Raw genomic sequence first — 27,735 nt, forward strand, 5'->3', positions numbered from 1 at the left:
TGCGAGGAAGTAAATCTCACACGGTATGTATCATTTCTCATGAAATATTCCTCTATGAATAGTTCGGTTACAAATCTTGTACCGTAGTAAAAACAAGTTAATAATTTTTTGTATAACTTTTAAAAAAATTACCTTTTGTGTGTGACCTTCATGCTTTGCATACCATGATTCAACGATATTTAAATGAATCTTCAGGCAAGATCATAGCAGTATAAGTCTTGGAAGCGAATTGGTCAGCAGTGAATCATATAAAAACAATTAGGAGTCAACACTTCTTCGACCTTCTCGGGCGGAACTTGATGAGAATTCCCAGTCGTTCGGGGATGATTCTTTTCCGAGGTAGTCACACTTAACTTAAATGCCAGTTCAATCTTTCATCAGTTCCCGTTTGTAGTTTGCTACTAAAAGATCGTTAAACAGCCGTAGGACGTATGTGACGTAGTGTTTTAGTTTTCGTTTGTGATGCTATTTAGTAACATGTGCAGCGAATGTTTTTAGTGGAACAGTAAGATTAGTGTAGAAATAGTGCGAATCATTAATATTTAGTATGTGTCAAACGTCTACTGGCTATGTGACAAAACAATAAAATATTTAATAGCTATAAACAGAGTGATAATATGTTTCATTATAGTGAGAGTGCATGATCGCTCGTTTTATTTTCCAATGAACAACAATGATCAATAAATAAACTTCAGGAATTTAGTGATTTTTTGTAAGCAGTTTTAGAATTTTTTTTCGTTTGGCTGTTTGTGTTATTAAAATGTAAATTGTTGCTCTTTTCTTTTAGTGTTGATAAACGTTCGATACATGTTGATTAATTTATGAATTTCAAACGTTTCTCGTTGGTTTATGAAATTTGAACATATTAACATTTCGCAGCATTTGCAAAAAAAAGTCCGAATGTCATTAGGCAGGAATAAAGTGACTGAGATAAAAGTATTAAAATATAAATACCTAAACTAACTCTCTAGTCATAAGCACGATATTTGAACCATTTTTTATCAATTGCAAAGACATCATACGGGTCCACAAGCACAAAGAAAAGGTACGTTCTATTCATACTAATCTTTCCAATACACGCCGCTGCTTGCTCGGGTTTCTTCCGCAAGGATCTGTAACATTTAATTATTCGTCAAGAAGCGGCATAAACGTCAGCTTTACCATTTTCCTTACCGTAGGAAGGAGTCGCAAATATGCTTACCATCGACGCTATTGATATAACGTCGTGATAAAGCAACGATGGATGGGAAGGAAGTGAACTAAATTTACAATTGTAATTCCCCACAACGGTATCTTCCCTTCCCAACATGCAAGACACTTCCCATACTTTCCCTCCTGACAGGTGGTTCCCAAGAGTTGTATCGAATTTGTGGGGTATGTTGGCGCGTGTATTCGGCACGCACGGGAAACATCGATAACGCCCAAATTAATGCTGATGGATGCTGTTCTGTAAGCCATAATTGATGGTAAACATTTTATATTCCACCTCGCACTCCCGTAATGATACCATTTTACGTAGGTATGCTTAATGAACGAACATGAGAAGATTTACGATATGATTGATATGTTTCCGGACGGATGTATTGGAGTAGTCGCCGAGTGGTGAGCGAGGAATGGATGTTAGGAAGGTGATTACTATGGAGATAATTCTGCACACGCAGATTGCCTTTGAATGTTACGCGAATGTTTCGATAAAGGCATTCCGTTTGATCCACACTGATATCAAAGATTGTTTGCTGCTTTGGAGCTTTCCAAATATTGTCTCCAGCATGATTGAGGAACTGTTCGTTCTTTTTGAATAGAGAATAGCTCAAATTGGTTAATTTGTTATAAAAACTAGTATATTTCAATACTAATTGAAATAATAATTCCTTTGCAATTGTTTTTTACTATTTATGCGGACACAAAGCATTTAAAGTACTTTTCCAACAATATTCTTTAATTTAATACTTTCTGCCAATAAAGTTGATGATTCTGTAGCAGAAATGACACTCCTAATTTAATCTTCTTTGAATTTGATAGATATATTTTTGACCTAATTCTGTTAACCACAGCGAAAGATCGCATTACCTTTTTGCTGTATGTAGTTGTGATTTAATCTTACTTAATTCATTTCTATTTTTTTAAATTCGAGATTCCTGACTTCTCGCCGAAGAGCAAATTTTGGTTGGCCGGATCAAATGGTTAAACGGTGTCGCGTGATCCTTTTGCCGTATCAAATTCTCTACAGAATTCTCGGACTAAGTAAAGCTTAAGATTCAAATAATTGGATTCCAGCTTGCAGCAGGGCGAAAAAGATCCGGGTAAGCTTTATACGGCGTAAAAAGGTTTAATTGGAATTTTCTTCCACCCCGTGCTGTTTGGACGTGCACTATAAACGGTTTAGCAGATATTCGCATTAATGCCGCTGTACGTAAGCGAGGTGAGTAGATGCCCTTAGACTACTCCCCTTAGGTGTGTTACTTTGCCACAGGAAAGGGTACGAGCAGCCAAACCCTTGGCAATTTATGACTGACTTTAACGAAGAAATACGTGTGCACGTACACATACTCAGGTGCTAATGACGGCAGGCAGGTCGAGTAAAATCCTTCAGGAGCACCCAGTCAGTAAGGGTGAATCGGCCGGCAAAGCATCTTTTAATCCTGCCCCGAGGCTTAGTGCACACTTTATGAGTTTTAATTTAATTTTTGCTTTCCATGCTTTTGGGGCGATGGGTTTTTGGAGACGAATGTAGGCAGTAAGTGGAGTCTGAGTGAATCTGTTTTTTTTTCTGGAGGAGAAATTGTGAAAGGTTAGACGAATGCTAACTTTTCGCTGGTTAGAAGCTGAAGTTTCTCCACTTGAATAGGTTGCTTTAGAATTGGCGAAAAGTATTGTGCTTAGTAAGGATGGTGCACAAGAAAAAGAGCCTTCCTAACACACTAAGTGCATTAATTTTGATCTCTTATTAGACCATCGAGTGCAAAGCGTGGTGAGTTTTTATTTATTCATAATAATAGCACCCGAACGCGCTTTCGGAAGGATCCGGAACCATTGCCGGTCAAGATGGTGGAGATAATAAAGTTATGCTCATAATGGTGTAGATTATGGAAAATATGTATGCACATAATTAAGTCCCCTGCTGGTGGGAGGGCTTTTTGAAACTTCTCAACAGTGGAACAGTGCTAAAATAAAATGTTTATTAAGGTTGCTGCCTTTTGAAGTGATGAAGGCATTTTGGGTTTTTGATATTTATGAGCATTATTAATGAGGTGTTTGTTGGGACAACCCTTTTGCTGCCAAACATTTTGAACTAAAAAAAAAAGAACCCAAGTGAAATTCACTTGTAAAATTAACCGCGGAATAAGTAGCATTTGTGGGGAAATTTATACCAGCAACTGATTTGAAATTGTGGTTTGATCTTAAAAATAAATGTGTTGAAAATATGAACTGGTACTATTTGCAGTTATTTGTTAGTTAGGTTAGGTAGTTATTTGCAAACCAAATAAAATGTTGAGACGACTGGGACAAACAGCTACGTAGCAGTCAATCAGTTTCGTATTCTCACACAATTTTATTAGTACGTTTCGTGATACGATATGATATTCGATATGATGATAGATCCAAAAATAAAGAATGAGTTTAGGTATATTTGCATAGAACAACTATGGAACTGTTGGAGTAGATTTCTAAACTGAGTGTATGTTTTGATGTGGAAAACAAACCGCTAAATGAATTAAAAATCAAACAAAAGTCAAAATGTATGCTTTTTTCTATCATCCAATGTTTTTTTCTTTTTTTTTATTTACTCAGGAACGGCCAGGCCGTATTTTTCTTTCTATTTTATTTAAATTGCACTGTTTTGCACCTTCCGTTTGTCATGTATCTGTTCCAGCAAAAATATAAAAAAATACTTCAAATTAAATTACCTTTCCTCTATCGTACTCGGAATCGCTCCATTCTTCTATGTATTTGATGGAGAGCAGGAGCTTAACGGAAAAAGCTAATCCATTTGTGCATGGAGCTGATATTGAATAGTGCTCGATTATAAAAAAACGCATCATCGATATTGACGGGCAACATTTATGACATCGTATGTCATCGTTCTCACTTGAAGAAGCTCGTTCGAAAGAACTGATGTATTCAGTTTTTTTTGCTATAAAAATGTAAAGAAACGTGATGGATGCATTATTGATGGAACGCTAGAAATATTAGGTTGAGATATAAAAAGGGTATCTTGCTTATCAACGTGATGTAGCTGATGAGACTGGACCGGGGATTATCCATCGTTGTTAAATGATCTAATTTCTGACACTAGCTTGAATACAGCCGTCGAAGACAGTGTAGAACACGTCGTATCTACGTTCACTTTTTAAATATTCCAATATTGCCCCTCTTTTGTTTGGAAAGTTAGTCTCATTTTGTGTGAGTCAGTATGCATAAAGTTTCTGGAAAGAACATAAACAAAAAGAGGTTGACAGCAATTTATTTTGTTGAGAAATGTGTGCTTCAATATTTACCATGTTTTGTCGTTTTAAAAGTATTATTATTGATGCACATTTTGGTTGGAAGATTATTGAAGGATTCAGATAATTCTACACATTTATATTAAAATCACTACAAATTTTTAAGATCTAGTTAATTGACCCTGCTCGACTTTTAAGGAACTTTACTTTAATAATACAAGAAACAAAGAGATAAATGTTCGCAAAAGCTAAGCTTGCAAGTTATCCGGATAATGAAAGGCATAAGATTTTTTTCATCGTCATTGCGAGAGCGAGAGACTTGATGAATCCATACATACTGTAAACATAGATAACTGTACAGGCATACAGATAACTGTAAAAATATGTACACAAAGTCCATTAGGATCTTGGAACTTCATTTGAGTTACTAGATTGAACGCCTTTCATCAACTTTTATTTCAAACTCTTGTAAACAGCTCGGATTTAAAAATAATTTACTATTGGAATGGCATTGCTAAGCAATTGCATGAGTCATCACAGCATCAAACACAGCAAATTTCTATTGCTTTACCCTTTCGCGTACCAACCAATTGTAGACTGTAGATGACAGAAGCGCTTGCAAAAAAGATCATATACTAGGATCGTCTACTTCTGAACTTCGTCATTGATCTGTAGCATGTATGTACTGCCGCTGTTGTTGAGAATGTAATAACACACTTCCCCAGACAGCAAGGTTACAGCCGCACGAAACAATCATATTGTGACCTAGTTTTCGTGGAATACCTTACCCCGTCATGTCGGTACGTAGCTTTGATAGTCGTGTTGGGTGTTTGGTTGCGTTGCGCCTAGCACATCATCTCCCACATGCAAGTACCACTCGAACAGCCACAGCGTACGTGCGGATGTTCCAATTATTATCGATGGCCACCGAAATCGAAATCGCATCGATGCGTTCGACAAAAACAGCGCCGCGTTTGGGGTGCGCACGAATCTCAACCGCAGTGGGATCAATTTACTTTCGCCCCACACGACACGAGATGCTGCGCCGAGATGCACGGTGCGGTATTCACCTTGGCATTGCTCAGGTCTGAGCACTTTGACGGGCCCTGAGTTTCTATGCCGAGGTTTTGTGCGTGTGCGGTGCTTTTCTAATGAAGTGTCGAACAGGCAGATGATTTGCATGGAACGCGTTTGGAGGTTTTCCGAGTACCGAGTACTTGATATTTTGAAGTGAAAACTGAACCATTAAGTGCACTTTTGATTTTTTTTTCACTCTACATCACTGAATGAAAGAAAAACATGCGCCGTGCTAGGCGTTATATTAACTAGGCGTAATATAAAATTTTCAAAAATTAAGGTTAATGCTTAAAAAGTGAAAGGTCTTACTATCATGAGAAAAGGAAGCTTGTCAAATTATTTAAACCAGTATGTTGGGCGTTATTTGAATATTAGAAAAATATCATGTAAAATATCATTTTTATTACGCTTGTTATTTTATCGATATATCGACTGTTGCGAATTCAAAACATTTATAGAATATAAATTATAAATTGAACAATTTTGTTGTTAAAGCAGAATTCTCTGATAGACAGTTTAGCCATCTCGGTAGTGAAAGCTATACAGTTTTATATAATTTACATTACTATATAAATGTGTAGAGCAAATTCAGAACAGTCTGTAACATTAAAAGTACAACATATAACACGTACAACGTTGATTTTCAGTTCGGCTATTGAGGTGCTGGGTTCGTATGGCGTTTTCAGCACTGTTGGAACCTTAACACAACATATGTTAATCATTTAAGAATGATTACTTTTCTGATATCCTTAGAAAAATGTGTTTTATCTTATTGTGGTATTGCTTATTGATTGAGAGATTGAATTTTTTCTAGTTACAAATAATTTTAAATCGATTCATGAGAAAATCAAATTCCAGGATCTTTGCAACTAAACATGAAAATAGAAGATTCTTTTATTTTCACTTTCAAGATAGTTAAAAATATTAAGGCGAAGACTTAATTTATTTTTCATATGTTAATTTAATATATTAAACATTATTATTACCTATTACGTATGACTGAAACTAGTGCAAACTCCATTATGCTTAAAATTGAAGTCAATAATAAATCAGATTTTACACATTTCAAATAAGTGACTGCAGTTCAAAATATTATATTCATTCATCAAAGGCATTATGGTTTTATTACTATTTTCAAATATGCCTACTATTTTATCGTACCGATTAATTTATTTTGCCTCAATGATATGAACAATTTGATTTCCATGATTTCAAGAAGTAGTTGAGCTGACAGCAAATGATTTGATGGTACAGTTCAGCACTAGTATCTCTTCATCCAGAGAGATTATTCAGGTTCTTCAAACGTCTGTTCGCCGGCACTCCTTCAGCCAATGTACGTACGGTTGGTTGCACATTTAACCGAGATTAGACAGCTTCACCGTCTTGAAGCGTCTGCTTCAAGATGCAATCATGCGACGCCCGTTCCATTCCACGGTAAGCTCCGAAAACCTCGTACCGTGAGTGACAAACGAGATGATGATTTACGTGATTCGAATCATATCGCTCGTTTCGGAAGCCGGTTGCAGATTGATGCTACGATGCAAGTGTTTGGAATAAATCCCAAACGTACCACTACCCGGCTGTTTGTGCATTCCCGCGCACGGTTCTGGTTGCACGGGGTTACAAACGCAAAGAGCAAACAAAACCGTTACCGTTTGCAGTTGCCACTGCACGCAAAACGCATCCACATCCAAACAGTTTGCTCGTGTACATTAGCGCACCAGAATGGCAAGATGACAGGGGACGTGGCAAAGTGAAGCCACATTCCCGCGGTTTGTGCTGAAATTGTGCGACGTGATAGTCTGCGTCGGTGGAGGTGCGATTGTAGATCAGGCCCAGCGTGTTTGCATTCCTGGTGGCATTCGTCGCTTATTCGCTCCCCAACAGAGGGATGGGGTTCGTACGCGGTAGTAATATCATTTGCATATTGATTGAAATCGAAATTCGAAATTCAATCAATTTCCGCATGATATGAATTTTTAGTCAATTTCATTACACATTATGCAATTTGTCTCGTGCAAGTTATTTTATTGCGCTACGTATAAAACATCATGATGAATGGGTAAGGTTGAAAACAGTATTTATTTTTCTTCGTACACACAGAAATATTTTGCACATCATCCAATGCAAATTCTCAACAAACCTGACTACCAGTCTCAAGAGATTTTTCAGAATGGAGGCTAAATCAATTGGTAGGAACCGGCTGGTTTTACCTTTAACTGCATTTGAAATTACAGAATTTCCAGAAACGCCCGTTTAGTTTGTGATTTGGTTTTGGAAAATCAAACCAATTCTTTTTTCAAGATTACCAATAACATCGTGTGTTGCTATTTTTTGTATTGCACGACACAACGTTCTGTCGGAATAAAAAAATGACTCAAAAGATGCTCTGTACTGGCAGTTCTGACTATTTTAGATAACTAATATCCATCGTGTACATACGTAGCAGAAAAAAAAATTGAAAACAGTATTATTTAACGGTGGTATTAAGAGATGTGTATCGATAATTAATACGTGATGTGGATTTTAGACGGAAATGTGAGATTTAGAGGTTTAGAAAATCCATTCATATGTTCGCTATGATATTGCAGCACAGCTAAGCTAAAAGCGAACATATTGCTAAAGCTTTCAAAAGTGAAGAAGTTGCATAGCAAACTGCTAAAAAAAAGCATTATGGCAAGTTTACGTCATTAGAAAGGTTTTTTCGACGGCTTTCACCAATGGCTTTCTACTAACGAAAACCACCTGGCGTCTCCATCGATACATGACTTCATGTGAAAATTCTTAACAATTTACCACTTTTTCTTCATTAAAAAGATATCACTCCAATACCGACAGGATGCAGAGCGGAAAAACGAAGCGAGTGTAGTAATTAACGAGCTGTTGAAATTTGCTATCAAAACAAAGAGGAAAAAGAATCTCTCCGAAAGCAAAAACATGAAATCGAAATATAAGCAACTCATTTGCACTGTGAAACCTTTCTACAGTTGGGGTTTCAGTGGATGTGCTTTTGGGTGAGGGATTGAAATGGTTCATTAAATGGCAAACAGCGACCATATGCTGCTGCTAATTGGTGATTAATTAAAATCAAACCACGCCCTACGAAGATGAGCGACGGGCGTACCGTTTGCATAAGAAAGGTTTGTTGAAAAAACCGACACGTGGTGCATATTTATTGAATATTTTCAGATCTGGTTTCCATTTCTTACACACCAACCTAGAAGCTATGGATGTATCTTGTGAGCCATATTTCGTGTCTGCTCTTCCATTAATTCGTATTGTTTATTTTGCAGAAGCAAGCTACCGTAGCGTGGGTTGTACGAGCTTTATCAACTGCGAAGCGAAATTAATTACACAAACCTTGTGAAAGGTTAATTAACACCGTCCTGGTATTTAAGGAAAAGGTTCCAAAAAAAGACTCTCATGTACCGCAACCTCTTAGGTGGCTTATTGAATTTCAATTTACAATTGTCTTTGGAAGGTTTGTTCTAGGAAAGCATACACGTGTCTTGTTAATAATGTAAAATTTATGCTTTCACTCAAAACGGAACTCTCCTGTCGTTCTTGTCAAACAGAAGATTGATCGCTTCCAGCGAAATCAATTTATTATTTATCACGCTGATGTGTTTTATGTAATTTTCTGTCCCAAACCAACCAACCAACCAACCAACCCAGAAAGAATCGTTTGTGACAGATTTATGTATTTCCAAGTGGAAGCAAAACGTATTCCGGCTTGGTTTCATGCCGCGTATAGTCGCGTCCGACCGGGACAGTGGCGGGCAGAATGCTCACAAAACGTTCTCATGTCGGGACAAATTACTTTACCCAAACAATGATTTCACCGTGTAGCGCCATGTAGCAGAACCAATTGTGTGTTCACCGAGCGGGCAAAATTGCTAGCGCACAGTAATGCGCTGATGTCGGACGAACGGAACCATTGTGCTGCGGTGAAACATTTGCAGCAAGCTCGTAGAGAAGCAAGCGGGAACGATACCGCCTGTCGTAAGGATAGTCGCGCTTTCTTCACGTTTTTGCTCCCGCCGGAGAAAACAATTGTTTCGATGTGAGATGTTCACGGTACCAAGCAGACGAGAACTGTCAAGCGTTGCCGACGGTCTCGGTGACATGTTTCCGGTGTGGCGGGTGCGCTCGGGAGTCTGATTTCATACGACACAGCACCAACAACTGCCAGTACCGTTCTTACTGTCCCGTCGTTATTTTGTCCTTTTTTTATTGCCCTCTAAAACACGTTACTAAAAAAGTACAGAAGAAACGCTGCCTTTTCATACTCGCAACACAAGTACGGCAATGAGATTTTTGTGACAGAAAGAAGCTACTCCTGCTATGTTTCTTCTCATCACATATCTCATCTTCTGGTGCCCACTAACCGCAGTACGAATTTTTTATTTCAGCAAACACAAAAAAAAACCTGATGAGTAAGATTGAATTCCATTTTCGGTATATTTCTTGCACATGAGTTTAAGACCGTTGCGAAATGGTCGCAACATGATCGCAATGTGTATCGTCTAATGTGTGGCCTACAAGTACGAAACCGAGGAAAAAAGGGAAACAATGCTGTCCAAAATAAGGCAAACATGGCTAGATGTCTCTCTTTCCCTCTTTTACGCTTTGCTGTAGCGTTCCGGAGGCATTGCCGATAAGAACGCAACAATGCAGGAAAATAATGTCATTGCCAGTAGTGGAATGTGGAAATTGTGGATGCGTGTGTGTGTGTGTGCTGGAGGTTTGCTTCCGGCGTACCCAGCAGACCGGAAGACATCATCATCATCATCATCATCTTCCTGGTTGCTGGGTCGAGCGAAGAAGCATGGTGGAAAACTGTGTCGTAGACACTTGTAAGAGGAAATCGTTTCCTACCGCGTTGCCTCGCTACTCACTTGGTCACAATTGTTCCCACGATTGTCGACGTCCGACATCACATATTTGCGTGGGTGAAGGTTGTTTTTTTATTAGTGGAATTCTATGGCAGGACGAATTGTTTCTTTTATTTGCTTCAGTGTGCGCGTTGCAAGTATGTGGTATTCCTGGAACGTTCGAAAACCGGTGAATGTAATAAGGTGAATATTGGTGAACAAGACATCATTGCAGGTCTGGTTCACTTCCTAGGGAAGTGAAGTGAAATTTTTGAATGTTTTTGCCGACCATTAACCTTTTTAAACGCATTAGCTGGCATTAGTTGCAAATGGAAAAATGGTAATGAAAAATTTATTACGAATGGTGGTCAAACATCAAGATCAGTTTACAGACATGGAACTGTATCGTTTTACTACTTTAATATTTACTGTCTGTCTGTATGCTGTCTGCTGATTTACAATTCATAGGATTGATCATACTTTCCACTAGTTTTCCTATATGCATTGCGACAATTGAAGGTTTATATGCTTGAACAACGATCAAACAGTGTGTTCTAGCAGGTCTTAACTAGATTGGGGCGGCCCGATTTCATGACGATAGCGGCGCCGATCTTCACACGAACGGATCGGACCAAAATCCTATCCGGACTAATCCCCCGTACGCCGAACGGATCATTTAGCTAGGAGTAAATAAAGCCACAGAAAGCCAGACATGGCAGGCCAAAACCTCTGGAGGTTTTTGTGTCGATAAAAGAAAAAAAGAGCACTGGGTTAGGCCATTTATCTCGCGTGATAAAAAGGGAAACGATTTTTTTTATCCTTTAACTTTTGAACGCAGTATTTGAGCGAATGAGATAGGATTGAATGTTTTAATGTGTTTTGTTTTTTGTCGATACGGCCAGACCGTTCTAACGAAAAAAAAAACAACGTGTAATTTGTTCAGAATTGGGTTGGATGCTTGGTTTGTCAAGTAAGCCAATAATTAAATCGCAAACTGAAAAGTTTTAATCATGTATCAATTATTGAATTTAAGCTTGTAACGCTTCATGATGGAATATTGTAACACCTCTTTTTGTATTCTATTTTTTATGTTACGAAGAAAAAAACACACCTGATGTTTGGGTAATCTTTGGAAATTATTTTAATCACTGCATAAGATAAATATGCTCATAAAATTTGTAAGATTTATATTTGAAGTTACCATGCGTTGGTTTTATTTGCAAAGAAATAAATTAAGTTCGTTTTCATTAACAAATCAGCATATTGTTTTGCTTAAATTGAGTTGTAAGTAAAGTTTCTGAACTTCAATAGGTTTTTTTAAAATTCTGATCCTGCCATAATGATACCTAGTGTCATTATTTATGTCAAAATGTTATGTCCTTTACGAATCACTTCAGTATGTTACAACCTGGTGCATATACTTTTTAACAGATACCTAAAATTTATGTTTTCAACTTAAAACGGGGTCAAAGCCACTATACATCCTCTACAGATTCATCATCATCACCATTCTAACAATTATTTTTCAGCTGGACGATAAGACAGTTTTAAACTTTTTATGTGATTCATCACAACAGTGGCTATACAGTGAAGAATATAATATAACATTGATCAATTTCTCGTAATTCAATAAAATAAACAAAAAAAAAATCTGGATTGGATGAAGCACATTGAAAACCTGTTATTGCAAGTCACTTGCGTTAATTAAAATCATTCTGAAATTTAATAACGTTTTCATAATTGTTGGTATTATAATTTTGTTATATTTCTAGAGTTGATCCGGCAAAAACATTTCAGAAAAGCTTATGTATTTCGATAGTCTAATGACATACGAATAATCTAATTTGTTTTTCCTTGAGAACGTTGAACTGTATTCAATTGAATTATCGTTCATGTTCCTGTGGCGCAACAGTGTTATTTATCTGCATGTTGACAACGTTTGCTATTTTCTTCCATTTTACCATTCATCTTACCACCGACCCGGATCTTTCCTCGCTCGCTATCGGTAATGAGGGCTAATGAGCCGCATGTAGTTCGTCAGAAAAACATCAGATGCGGTGGTAAGCGACTAGCAATGCCATTGCCGACGGGAAGCATAAAATTTCCAAAAATACCGCTCCAAGTCTGACAATAAACTGTCCGTTATCGTTGGCCACTTCCGCCCCTGGGTTTGGACCGGATGCTTCCCTTTGCTGGCATTGGGGGGCATTGATTAGAAGGGCCGTCACAATGTGTGAGGAGTTTGGTCGATCCACCATGCCTACCGAGAAATAATCACATCACACGCCCGTGCGACCCAAGCGCTTTGCCGGAAGCAGTAAACATTTTATCGAAAACGTCCTTTTGCGTCTCGTGTGGCGTTATTTTGTGCGTGTCTTCTTCTTTTCGCTTTTCCACCGAGGGTCAGGATGACTGACCGGCGGCCCGTTCGTCCGAGAGCGTTCAGCCAAGGCACCGAATCGGAAGTGAAGTCGGAGAATGCTAATTAAAGACCGGTACACCACAGCGTAATGTCCGGTTGGAATTGAGGGAGGATTGTAACTCTCCCTTTGGGGTGCGCCCTAAAGCGGGTTGGAGCCGAAGTTGATTGTGAAGGAAAACTAGGAGAGAGAGAAAAAAAGATAAGAAACATCCCTGTGCCACGGGTTGGTTGTTCGGTTAGTTTTGATACAAATAAAGCCACAGTCAATTCCTTCGGGTATGGGGACAATGTGCCGTAGTGTTTCATAAAGATCATGAATATTTGCTCTACCCTACGGGTTTTGGGAAACAAATTAAATAAGGAAAAGCAACAACAAAAAATCGCTCTGTTACGTCCAGTCTAGCGTCTCTGGCACGCTTTAATGCCATAAGGGCACACGCCCCGGATAGGTGGCATTCGTTTTCCATGCTAATAATGTTTCCCTATCTTTACTGTTATCGTTTCAGGTTGAGCTAATCGCTGGAGAGCATACATTTTCGCGGGTAAGTACGGTCGTGCGTTGTGTTGCGTGTTATACGTTGTGCGTGGGCCACTAGGAAGGACAAGAACAAAAACATGGAGTTCCATGTTCCCTCGCACTGCTTGTTGAAGCATGATAAGATTTTTTGAATATTCAACATGTAAATACTGCAAAGTTTATGAAGCAATGTGTTTCTACATCAACATTGTTCAAGATTTGCGATAGCAAGAGTCGTTTAATCTGATTTGTGTTTTGATTAACTTGATTAACTCAAACAGATTTTTTTTCTTTGCAAACCAAAAAAAGCTTCTAAAATTACTTATAATCTTTTGTAATATATTTAAGTTTTCTGAAAATATACCTCAAAAGTCGTTAATGTTTTGTATTTTCAACTCTGGCTTATTTTTAAAAAAAATTTCCACCAAATATGTAACATTGCGTTTTCAACAAAATCGTAAAAAACCTTTTTTTTAATTTAGCTTTAACGAATATGATTTCTACCATTTTATAATTGCATTAAACATAAACAATGTAAAAATTCTACATGCAGCGTAAATTATTAAGTATTGGGTGACACGATGTTTAAACCTTGTAGACTAATAACTATAAATCAGATACCCTAAACACCTGACAATAACACAAACTGTCATAAATGATTTAAATATGAATGATAAATGATCATTTAGTGTTCTCTTGGCCGTGCCTTATGCTTGAGAATATATTGATTCTTATGGTGAATAAGAATAACTGCCTTTTATCAGCCTCTTTACAGTATGATTTTTGCTTTACAATTACTTTATGGTCATTGTTCGTAATGGTTAAATTACCTTTGCTTGGATTTTTAAGGAGAAAAAATCACTACTAACTATTTGAGTACTAAGCTGGTTGCAATGCAATGGTTGTGTTTCTAATTGTTAAATGTATTATCATAGTTTTCAATATCGCATTAAATCTCTTACTCGTTGAGACACCATTATTCCCACTATTGGACCCAACTGTAGCAAGGCACATTTCCATTAATCAGTATTGCCTGACAGTTGTCACCAGTCGCATGTTGCATACAACAATTTTCAATCAACCAACAAATCAACCCCTAAATCACCCATTCATAATCAGCCTCGTATCGTGTCGCCTCTTCTTGCCATCTTTGATAGCAACGGGTAATAAATTCGACACTTTAGTTTACGTCTCGATCTGCACCGATCGACCGTTCGGCGTAATTGCTGTCATCGGCCTCTCTCGTGAGCGTCATGTGCGATGTGCTTCGCAATGACAACCGGTACCGGTCATGGAACCATCTTCAGCGTTTGGTTTATGTTCATGAGGTGAGCTGTTGCATAAGTGACCTTAATTGCTTGACTTAGCCGGTGCAAACGTTCGTACGGCGAGCGGTTTCTTTCTACTCCTTTCGGAACGCTTCTTCAACAAGCTATCAGTCGAGGACGATCCACAAAAAGTCCTACATCAGCAACTTCATGAATAAGGCTTCCGTTATGGAAAGCATATTCTTCGATTTTCCTCAAGCAGCAAAGATTAATGATGGCGCTGTATGTTTGCCGGGTGGGGTGCGTGCGTGTGTGTGCCACTGTGATGGGTCCGTCTTTGATTGCTTGCGGTTTATTTTCGGTAAATAACTCATACATAAAACATGTACCCATCACTTCACTTAGCACGCCGTGTAAGATATGTAAGTGGTTGATTTTTCTCTCCACGCGAAAGCACGTCCTGCTTTATGAGGGTGTTGTTCCTGACGTGCGCTAGGCAGTTTTCTGTTCTACCCGGCGAGTAGTTTGAACGATGCCACAAGTGGAATAAACATCAATCTCGAGTGCTTTAGCACATCCTTCAACTGTCTCTTTAGCTAGCAATGAGGCTAAAAGCTCTGCTGATCAAAGTTCTGTCTCGCATTGCAGGCAGCGTTGTTGAAATTCATTGAACTTTACCGATAAGTTCATCAACCCGATAGGAAACGGAATACGACGGTTCGTCGGTTCAGGCTGTATAATAATTCATCCTCTTTCAGCTAGGGGTTAAAGCCGACGGTTTGGAAACGGAAACCCCACAAGAGTCGCTTCTTCTGGTGGAGTTGGAGTGCAAAATGTTAAACAAACGACTGCAAATACATCCCCTGCTGCTATACCCTTGAGCGCGAAGGTTCTGAGAATCAGGTTGTTTAATTGACACTTATTAGTATATCTGTCACCTGGAAGGAACGGTGCTGCGTTTTGATTCCACCGAAGTCATGTTGTGAAATGTCAAATTGAGCGGTACCTGGAAAAAAAATCTTATAAGCAATCCAATTCCACGCACAGCTGCTAATTATATCACTGCAAGCCATAGATTGATGTATTGCCCTGTCTAGATGCTGTGATGATAGCTGGCTTAAAAGAATTATGTTAAATATTTGGATTTGACATTTGACGCATCGCTTCGCGAAGAATCAATGGATTAGGCCTTCGGGTTTGAATTGAAGGCTAATTCAAAATTAATTCTCAAGGATAATTGATGGAACTCAACTAAGTCTCATAATGAATCCTATGAATGATTAAATAAATGATTTAATATATATGATTAAATTTATGATTAAATACATGATTAATATAATTATATATTTGATGATATCGTTCGAAGTTGTTAAGCCCTCAATAGCTAACTAAACCAGCTCTCTGAACCAAAGAAAGCATACAATCATGACTAATGGTTTGTTTTGCTGCCAATTTTCCCTCCGCAGGCCAAATGTTAAGAAGAAAACTTGTGCTGTTAGTGTTTATCCTTAGCGAAGTACAAAAACAAAGCTCACGCAAACATCTTCAGATTAATGCTGCACATTTCATTTCATTTCCCGACGTTCGAGGATAATCTGTAGGTCTTAAAGTTTGTGCAAAAACACAAACAAATACAAACGGTGGCCGGCTGAGCCGCTTCCGCTATCTTGTCGTTTGTATCGTGTTCGATGCCGGTCGTTTGCAAATGAGATGGGACACCATGGCGACCATTATGGGTGGCTAGGGGAGTCCGACGCCAGCATCGTTTGGATAGCGGTGGGGCTAGAAAACAAAGAGAATTCGCCCCACCGGCACATCCTGACAGCTGGTAGAAAATCTGGCAACATTTGCGGATTTCACAAAAAAAAAAAAAAAACACGCGTAGGATGCAAACTGTTTATTTTCGCAGTTGCTGCTTTTAAATTCTGGAGAATATTACTGGCTGTTGTTATTATTTAGCACACGCGAAGTTGAACTTCCAATCACATAATTGACTGCTGTTTACGACCTTGGTGAAGTCTGCTGCTATTTGGGTTTAAATTGAGCTTTAGCAAGCATTTTTCGATGGCTGTCATCGGTTTGTTGGTGTATAGGATATTTATTGAATTTGACACTCTGGGAACTACTCCGGGTAGATGGTAGGGAATGGAGATCTCGAAACCATGCATCGGTCAATAAATTACAGATTAGTGCTTCGTGTTAATGTGATTATGGCATGGTTTGGTACTAGTGTGCTGCGGAGGTCTATATTGATGATGTTGTAAATTTTCACATTTAGTTCGATTGGAGTGTTAGGAAGGATTATTTTCGATCCATTTGCGCTAACCGGGAAATGGTAGCGTGCCGAAAGCAATGGTAGTTTCTTGCGCATTCGAAACAGTGAACTTTGTTTCACATTCGAATTTTAATTTTTGGGTGCACACTGGGAGATTAGTAGTAGTTAAGCTATTTCGAAACTGTCTACGAGTTAATTGACGATCTCACATAACCACCAAAAACCACGCTAAAAGTAGACAATCAATTAAATTTTGGAAAACAAAAATCCAGTCGATTAATTTGTATTGCATTTTGCATACATCTAGGCGTTTTCTAGAAATTCCTGTATTAAAGATACTTGAATCTTTTTTTACATTTTACTCTTTAGAGAATGATTTTTTTTTGTTTAATATCTATTGATACAAAATCGAGCGTACTGCGGAGCAAGCGCTTTATGCTATTTTGCAATTTAATATGGCTAAAATTCATTGCCTTCCCACCAGCAGTTATTAACGAGCTGCATGCATTTTAGTGTAAACAATTTTCAATTTAAAACTTTACTCATAACAAATGGCTTGAAGGGTGGGGAACGTAGACAAAAGAACAGCATCAAAAGCAAAACCACTCGTTCATACATCGTGCTGGAAAGTAATCACAATTTAGCTGCTGTTGCCGGATAGAACCCGTGGAGCCCTTTACTGGAAGCGAGCCGATCTTAGTGGGGAAAAAAACGGAAAAGTGCACTTGTTCTCTCACCCCGACGCAAACGCGACGCCATCATGACGCGATGGTGCTTCTGACGTGCGTTTACCACCCGAACGGGTTTTGCTCGAGTGGATGACAAAGTTGTCACGGAGAATTAGGCGCGCTCGTATAGAGTTTACAAAACAACACAGTTTGGTGGTTTCTCCAGCTATTTTTTTGTTGTTGTTTGGTTTTGCTATGCTCCTACAGCACTATTTTCACTTCCTGTGCCGATTCCTCATACTTTTAGGGATACTGCAGGAGTGCGTAATGGAGAAACAAGCGTCCTCTCCTATCTAACCGCGCAACCAAAACACCCAACCCCGTAGAAAATAGAATGCACCGCTTGTGATAACTTATCTCTACAGCAGCAGCGGCGGCCTAGCTCGACTAGACGCAAATGCAATCAGTGACTCTTTCTCCTGCAAGGCGGTACTAGATGATGATGCACTTGCAGACACACTTCACCAACACGTCGTCCGTCTTCTTCGCCTGCTTCGTCATTGTGACCAACGAAGCTTACGTTAGGCAGCAGATCGTAGGGCGCAATTTCTGCACGCTCGTTTACTACTTTCCTTCCACAGCACTTGGTGATGCATTTTTCTGCATACATATTTAAGCGCTTCTTTTGCTGAATACCATACTCACAGCATCAATTGCGCTAAACGGTGGACAACACGAAGACGGTGTGTGCGTAACATTTGTCTTATGTCTGCGCCAGCTGGCTGGATGGTTGGCTGGGCTTTTGACGGACGGTTGACTGGTAGCGTCTAATACTCTGTAGTGATTTTTAACCTCCACTCGGTACCGCTCCCAACTTCCAAACTTTGCCATCAAACACGAGCAAACCATCCCGATAAAACCTTCGCGATGATTTATGATGACATAATGTCCACTTATTGCAACAAAACTGCAGATGAGCCAATGGTCCAGAGCGGCGGGAAGAGTGTATGCAATTCGTGCCACAGATGGACATCCATTCGCAACGTGCGAGCCCTTCTTCACCCTTTCTAAACGACTCCGCTTCGTTGCAGGTTTATACTCCCCTGGGGAACATGATCGAGGCAAGCGATTAGGTTGATGGACTTTCAACAGACCTGGCTACTTGGCGATTTGCGGCTGGGCGCGTGGGTTCGGCAAGATTGGTTGACGGTCGGGCGGGCTTTAACACCAGGAAATGCAAATGCGTTTTGCATACAATGGATGATGGCTTATCACATTACTTGCATCCGAGCCGGTGTGGACGAGGGAAAGTGCTTTCTATCGCCTTCGAGAATGTAGATTTGGGATGGATTATGCCATCAGGAGGTTGTTTTATATTTTAGTGTCCCAAAGAGTAGTCCAATGGTTTTAATGGATTCATTTTGATTTGCTCCATTTTGGGTTTTTTCCGTAATGATGTAACTATTATTTCATGTTGTTTAATCATTTTTCTTTTCTTCTTCAATTTTCCTTTTTTTCAATTTTTACTGTCATTGTTACCAACATCCAGAGGCGAAAGAGACCCAGGAGGTCCAAAGCCTTTCTAATATTTGACAACAACAACAACATTGTTACCAACAGAAATAAAGCAATTTTGCTCGAAAACCGCCGAAAGGTATGCAATGTTTAAACACTAACTTTCCCGTTGGTCGAGTAAAATTTCATCGAAAACTACCAGTTTCCGAATGTATAGTACCAGGAGAGCATCCACGGAAGAGGTAGCTCCTGGTACTACGCCGGAAGGTATGCAATGTTTATACACTAACTATGCAACCAACTTTCCGCCGTAAGGTATGCAATGTTTATACACTAACTATGCAACCAATTTTCCGCCGTAAGGTATGCAATGTTTATACACTAACTTAACATACAAACCAGCTGTTTTCAGATTTCCGATACCAGGAGAGCATGTCTCTCAAGAGGTAACACCTGGTACCAGCGGAGTACCAGGATGTTGCACAACACATGTTGCACAACACATGTTGCACAACACATGTTGCGCAACATATGTTGCACAGCATCTGGCATGCAACATATGTCGCGCAACATATGTCGCGCAACATATGTTGTGCAACATCTGGCATGCAACAACTTGGGATTGCAACTACCGGGAAACGCGTGATTTGTGCTTGCTCGGTTGGTACTAGGTGTCACCTCTTGAAAAACATGCTCTCCTAGTATCGGAAATCTGTAAACAGCTGGTTTGTATGGAAAGTTAGTGTTTAAACATTGCATACCTTTCGGCGGTTTTCGAGCAAAATTGCTGTACAAGGTGCTACCTCTTCCGTGGATGCTCTCCGGGTACTATGCATTTAGAAACTGGTAGTTTTAGAAAAAAATGTCTCGACCAACGGAAAAGTTAGTGTTTAAACATTGCATACCTTTTTGGCGGTTTACGAGCAAAATTGCTTTATTTCTGTTGGTAATCAATGACAGCAAAAATTGAGCTATTTCATACACGCGATGAAAAGGACAAGCTGATTTTTTATATATGAACTTATCATCGCATTTCATCGAATAGCATTGCGAAATGTTTCACTGAGAAAAATCGCTGCATGTCTATTTGCACGGTTAGGTAAATTTTTTTTTCTTTTTTTTATCCATCTTTACACCAATATTTAATTTAAATTTGGAGGCACCGAAAAAGCATTTTAGTTGGAAATCCACAATACTGCGTTTTCAATTGCAACTAGCAAATGGGTGTGTGATAGCTTTAAGTGAAAAATTCAACATCAAAGGCGGTATTCGTCAAATAATTGCGCGCTTTTAAATCAGGTTGCGTCATCCAGAAACGGTCTGCACAAAACTATTTCAAATACCCAGTAGTATAAGAGTTGATAGAGTTACCTATAGACTGGCCATAAAAACATCAAATCACATTCGAATCAAAATTTGTTTCTTTAATGAATCCAAAATAAATGACTGTTTAATTGAAACAACGATCATTTGGTTTACCAGTGAATTTCAAATAGTTTTGAAAAGTCCTTCAAAGCCTTTCCAAAATAAACTGAAACCATTAAGACATTTGCTAACGTGTGCTGCTGTTTGATCAAGGTCCGTCAAATGCGAATATTGCTAAATCTACCTTGTCACATTCTAGTTCAACTTGCACAGACCCTAGTAACGGTTGAAATTGGAACTCGAAACTCCTGTAAAACCATCAACTATCACCCCCACTGCAACCTTCCTGCATTGGAATGAACCACAAGCCGTAGCCGTACATTATGCACCGCTGGCCAGATGCAACGTAACATATCCTTATGTTTGAAAGCTGATTCGGGCTCATGGTTCGCGAGTCAAACATAACGCGTGCCATAACTTACCCAACCGTCGCTCCAAAACGTACCGTATCCGCGGATCCATTGATTGCGCTGCGGCATTCAGTCGGCAGCGGAAGAAGCACATTATCAAATGAGATTTTTTAATTTCATTAAAAGCATTTTCCACTACGGAGATTCCGTCGGTACGGGAAGCTGCTGCGTACGGTCGGTACATTTTTCCAGGGTATTCATTTGATTTTTTTCTTCATGTTTGGTTTGCTGCATATATGCTGGTGTCAGACTCGCGCTAGGATAGTTACATCCGTTTCCGATGATTTCCGAGCTTGGTACTCGCGATGTGTTTCGCGTCGTGTATAGGAAGGAATGCAATTGGGTGCGTGCATTTGCAGGGATCTCCACAGCAATGAGCGATTCGGTCATGTGCAACATAAATGTAGTAGACCCGATGGATGGAGTGGAATTCGTTCCGCGTAAAATTTGTGGAAGGAATTTCAAAATAGCATTATGAAGTTTCGTGTTTGCATACCTTTCAGGCGTTATTTTAAATGCATCATAATTTCCGGGAATTTTCGAAAAAGGAAACCAGTGGTGTATGATTTATTTGTAACATAATCGTAACCAAAATGAAGCACATTAGTGAACATCAGTATGCAGGGCATAATAAAGGTTTAATAAAACTATATCAAAAATATGGATCATATGTTCACGTACTGCAATGAATCGATCAATTTATACTCGTACCATTAACCTTGCCACAGTAAATGCAATAAGTAAACGCAAAACTTGTTCCTTGCTCCTAACCTTGCTGATAGATAGATGGTTTATTCACCGCTAATCTGACAATCATTGCCCTTAATTTGGTTTGTAATTAATTTCACCAACTCATACACTTCACCACCGGGATCACAGGATGGGAACGATCGTAACAATGCGTCTCGCTGTAGGTTTGCGCTGGGTAGACATTTTTTATTTTACTCTTGGGAAAACTCCCGACTAAGAGCAAATCAACCGTTAGCTATCCCCAAACCAATCCACCTCCCGGTGAAAGACAATTACGATTTCCCATAAAACCTAATTAACCTCTTTTGTGAACTTTTGTGTTTCGACAATGGTTTATTTGTGGCCACGTTTACTTTCTTGGAATAAATCTGCCAAGTGATTTGCTTTGGATCTGCTTCGGGATTACGATCGTAAAGTAAGGAACGATTGTGTATTGTTTTTACTACCACGATTGAGCAAGTATCCAATACTCTAGCTATGCTGACTAACGCAGTCAAACTTTGTTCAACGCTCCATTCATTGTAGTAAAATAGACAAATATTGACCTGGTTAGATACATATGTTTAGATGGACATGTTTTAAACATTATTTCAAATTTATAATCAAATAATCCTAGTTCAGCCATTCAACCTAATCTAACCAGTAAAACTCAAGAAAATGGTTCACTCAATAAAAAAAAGTCCGGCTTAAGAAACGGAGCTAGAAATTCCCTCAAGGGTGATCACAACATGGAGTAGCGAAGGCGTAGGCAGAAGGCTTTCCATGAACTGCATCGACCAGAATCAAATTAAAAGTAATCTTGAAGGGAAAACTTTTTAATTTCTTTTTAATTATATCAATACCAACAACAAACGGGCAAAAGGTAGTGAAACGCACGTGGCATGAAATTCCCCGAGGTGACTTTTCTTTTGCCAAAGTGCAAAAAAAAACTCTCCCCTGATTGCTGCTCGGATTGAATTAGGTTGGGACGGGTTGTGTGGCTTGGGCTTGGCAGGGGTTTCGGTAGAGAACCAATAAAGTGGTAGCCAAGCTCGTGTCCGAAGCGTGGAAAGGTGTAGCAAGCATCTCGTGGTGCGTTTTTGCAGTTAAGATAGCGTTCGGACCTTTTAGACACACATTTTGTACGGGGCCCATTTTCCGAGAATGTTCCTATCTGTACGCTTTTCTTTGCAAAGTTTTGAAACAGCGGAACGTCGACAGGGCTGCTGACATTTAATTTCCGCCCAGAGAATGTGCCTTCCAACAAATTGGTGGGGTTCTCATTTGCCAAGGGAAGCGTAGTGGCGCTGAAAGTTTTACGATGGCCGGCGTGGAAGATGGTTGGCGCGGTGCCAGTTCACATGAAACCGTGGTAAATACGCATAATGCAACGGGTTAAGTTGATTCGATAGTTCTACAGCACGCAGCATGGGCCAGAAGAAAACAGTACCCGGGAAACCCATTTTCTTAGAGCACATAATGCTCACTATCTTCTTTTCAATGAACAAAAACGCCACTCGAGAATGAACTGAAATGGGTGAAGTAAACAATGTTTTGCATAAAAACTGTAGAGGTTTAATTTTTTCCATTACTTTTCAAAGGCAAAAATACTACCGTACGATACCTCCGTGGACGGGGAAGTAAATTAATTTTTATTTCAATTTAATACTACCTCCAACCATAATATGAACCGACTGGAAAGAAGTTTCATAATCCTTTTTTAAAATCGTTTGCTCCTGCTCGCTTCTGCTAAATGTTGCCACTGACGCGAGTTGCAATTAGAAGTCTGGCAAAGTTTCAAATCCGGCCGCGGATTACCAAAACACCATCGAGTATTTTGATTTGTTTGTGTTTCTACTTCTTAATATCCCACGGTGCACTCACTAATGCGCCCGAAGGAAACTTTTTTTTTTCGGTTAGGTTCATGTGTATCTTTTATTCAGGAATAAATGAAATCAGGAAAAGTGTAATGATGAGGGAACACAGATTAGATTGGGCTAGCTCTGGATTAGGCAGCAAAAGTTTCATGTACTCGTTTAATTTAGAGTGAATCCGTAATGAAAACGTAAGCAAAGTAAACATATCCTGCAGGGGTTTCGCAAGTGACCTTACAATGAAGGATGGACGCTATTGTTCGAGTGGCTGTAACAGCGACATAGCGTTGGGAATTGAAGATATAAATACTACATGAATTAACTGATTAGCTCTGATTTAAATACAAGAAAAATTATTCCTTAAAATAAATCACAAATTCTCCGCTTGGTCAATGTCATCATCCCGTGTTGGATTGGAATCACCTGTTGCGTGTTGAATTGAAAAATTTAACAATTGAAGAAACCATACTTTAAAGTATCTCACCGATTGTCTATCGCAGCAGTTTCCGATTATCGTTTCTAATTATCTATTGTCAGATTACCAAAGTAAATAAAAAGTATGATAAAATTATGCATAATAGTCGGAGCAGGGAAGGAATTAAGCAGTTTCTGTAAGTCGATTAAAGAATCACCAACTGGAACAAGTTAAATACGGCATTGCCGTCATAATAGAAATTAATTAAATATAACTGGAACTGGAAAACTGAAGTTACATATTACTTCATTCAACAGAGCCCCTAGTACGTAGCCTTATTATTCTGTATTCGGAGCCCTTACTATTCGGCACCTTACTCCTTTCCGTGTGAATAGGCTTCATTACAGCAATATAGAATAGGATTGCAACTACTCTGATTCATCCAAACATAAATTCCGCTACCGTCCTTCAAATTTTGCTGAGGACTAACCCTTTGTGTGGTCTGCCGGAGAAATATGGCGTGTTTTGTGTCTACAGTTGTTGAATTTTGAGTAAAAACTGTCCAATTGAATTAACAACGTGCGTTCATTGAAACCATTTTACATACGTTTTAGCTTCATTTGCAACAACTGTTGGCTGGGTTTCATGAAGTGATCTAAAGCTTAGCAAATTTGTAAGCAATTTGAAACATGAAACGTAAAAATATATAAAGCAAAAATACATTTTAAAACATTGGATTGAACTTAGATTTTGATTCTAAAGAAAACAACATGTTACACGATTTAAAATGTACAAACAATTTTTGCTTGAATAACATGTTACTGGTTATTTCATTATTCAGTTATTCAGTTATTGAAATTGAAAATTTAGTTTTGATTTTACATTTTTTATGTATTTCTCGTACATACTACTGGCCTCACGGAGCATATAATCAATAAAGGGCAAGAACTGCTATTACCTGCAATTATTTCAATTAAAGCGACTGTGTCATTACATGCCTTTAGAGAAAAACGGCATTTTTCGTTAATTAAATTAACAACTTTTGTTCACATTAAAAAAAACACATATGATCGAAAGAGCGCAAAATCACGCGTGCCACGCCTTGCAAGGAAGCGGTAAGGAGCGCCACAATGGCTTAATTGTCACCATTGTAGCAATTAGAGCTGTGCACCAAATGACGATCGGCGACAATGCGAATATTAATACACCATTTTATCATTCCCGACCCCGCCGGACTCCACTTAAAGCAATTAAGGCTAAACATGGGCTTTCCATGTCGAACTAGCGAAGCGAAGAATTTGTGAATGGTACACCGGCGGGTAGAGAAAAAGAAAAGAAATAGGACGCGATCGCGAAAAGGGGAGCATGAAATAGATTGTTTTGTTTTTCTACTGTCCCTCCCCATGTGCTCGCCTTTTTTCGCACTTCATTTGGGAAGGGCAACCGGTGGCTCCGGTTGTCATTGGTAACATGATCTCTTACTTCGCTCATAACTGGATATGCAGCTGTCATGTAGGGCGTCGCTCGTTCGCGCTATCACAGGCGATCTTTTCTTTTCCACATCGGCTGTCGATGTGATCGATGGCTGGCAAATCAGTCCTTTGGGGCCGGGGGGGTCTTGTTTTGGTTTTTGTACGCGGTAAGGTGCGTGGATGATGAATTGATACAGTTTAAGCGAATGGAGCCGTTTATGCAACGAATTACGATTACCGTGGTTGTATGCTCACAAAATGAACCGGCCGATTGTAACACTGAATACGGTGTGTCTTTCGGTGTACGATTACACACGGTACAAAGCGACCCGTATCGAACACAAATCGAATGACCACACATCATCATTCGGGGAACTAATTGAGCTCAACTAACTCGAGCATCCTTTATCCCACACCACTAGCCGTACAGATACGTTCTGAAAAGGGGATTAAATCGCACATAACTTTCGGGTCCCATCCTCGTACCGTAGAATCATAACTTATGCGCTGCACACACCGTACCGGTTTCCAGACAGTTTATTATCCAATTACTGGTCGAAGTGTGTGGCGCTGAAAAGTTGCACACACTGGCCGGTGCCAGCTTTAGCACGATCGGAAGCTGGAATGGTTTTTTGTTTGTTAGCATTTTTTTTTTGGCCTTTGTGCTGCAAAGGGAAAGTGAGACCAATTTTGTAGAATCCAGTATGCAACTGACCCACTCCGGGGATGGTATTATACGTTTTTTTGTTTTTGCCGTTATTTGCTGTCGAACTAATGCCCGAACCATGGTGGAGCTTTATTTTTGCCCACCCGAAACTACCCGCGCTTCTGCTCATGAATTATTATTGCATAAGCTTTTGTAAGGCCATTATTAGATTTTCAACCCATTTCCATTTTTTGCTGCACTCCATCGCTGAATCGTAGTGCATATTTTCCCACCTGAAGCTGCACACGTTCTGAACGTTCGGTGGGTGACCAGAACGAAAAACAGGGAGAAACCCCCGTACGAAATCATAAAACTAAAGTAATTAAAACTATTTACCCACTGTTCGATTTGTGTGTTGGTTGGCTAAACGTTCCTGTTGGTTTCTTTTGTTTCGCAGGTGTCGGTGGTTAAAATATTTGTGTTTGCGTGTATGCGGTGCATAACACAGCGTATAGCGTTTTTCTGTTGTATCGGCTCCGTGTTTGCCTTCCCTCCGTTTGCTGCGCGTAGCAGATGCGATTTGTAGTATCGAAGTTCGATTATGGATGGGAAAATTACTTCAATAAATTTGGTGGTGAATTGTGCGGGAAAGGACTTCTCGGCAAAAGTTTTACCTCAACGTCAGCTGCGAGTATTTATCTGTTGGTAAATAAACGGAAATGAAAGTTTACGTAACTGACACTGACTTCCGCAGCTTATTGGTTTTTTTTCTTGTGCGCGACTGGTGAATGTTTTGAATTGTTCTTGGTGTATTTAGTTTTGGATGTTGTTTATTACGTTCCCGTGAATGAGTGTGAGTGTCTTTAAAATACACAAACCATTTTTTAGTACATCCCAACAACAACTCATTTTTTAGTACATCCCATAGTACATCGATCAGACCAATTGTGCTTTATAATTATTCAAAGTTAGAGGAAATTAGAAAATTCAAAATATTTTCTTTTCTTATAAATTTATTAATAAGTTTTATTATTTTCATATAATGATTAGAAATTTGATTTTATTTATTTCCACAAGATTGTACTTATTTACAAAAAAAATTTGTTTAATGCTTTTCCTCCCTTCTTTTTTCCTTTCAGAAACTCTCTAAACCCATCTATAGCTTGATTGGACAAATAATGCAAACACCTGAAACTTAATTTTCCTGCACAAAGCACACATTTTCAACGACATTGCCTGCAGTCAACTCTACCAAGATCTACCAGCAAAAGGACGGAAAGTATCAGCAAGAAGCAGCTGCAATGAGTAACTTTGCTAAATTGTTGCTGTTGTGCGTTTGCCTAGCAAAAGGTAAGTGAACCAATTTTTACGCCGGCAGTTTCTTGTGTTCATTTTCTGTCCCCAATTGCTTTCGCCTTCACGAAACGGGTCACGAGATCACGAATTTGCATTCGTTTAAAGGTGTAGAGTGAAGGCTACCAGCCCCAGCCACAGTTTTGTTGCTGAATCCAATCAATATCAACCACTCGTGAAGTGGGCCGTGAAAAGCCGTACCAAAGCGCGGTTTCCACTCGGAAGCGGCTCACGTGGAATCACTTTTGTTTTCGTCACGCCATTAAATACCGCAAATTAACGCCCTAATCAGTGATTAATTATTGCCAAACTCACGAAGCACGAGCCAAACGTTGCGGCAGTCATTTGTA

General features: G+C 39.2%; 1 long non-coding RNA gene across 1 annotated transcript; it reads left to right on the forward strand.

Moving 5' to 3' along the window:
- Positions 1–27,263, forward strand: LOC128298629 (uncharacterized). Its single transcript, XR_008287272.1, has 3 exons — positions 1–23; positions 13,325–13,360; positions 27,172–27,263. It is a non-coding gene; the product is annotated as an uncharacterized LOC128298629 (long non-coding RNA).
- The last annotated feature ends 472 nt before the right edge of the window (positions 27,264–27,735 follow it).

Source organism: Anopheles moucheti, chromosome 2 (assembly GCF_943734755.1).
Source record: "Anopheles moucheti chromosome 2, idAnoMoucSN_F20_07, whole genome shotgun sequence".
NCBI classification, from domain to species: Eukaryota; Metazoa; Arthropoda; class Insecta; order Diptera; family Culicidae; genus Anopheles; species Anopheles moucheti.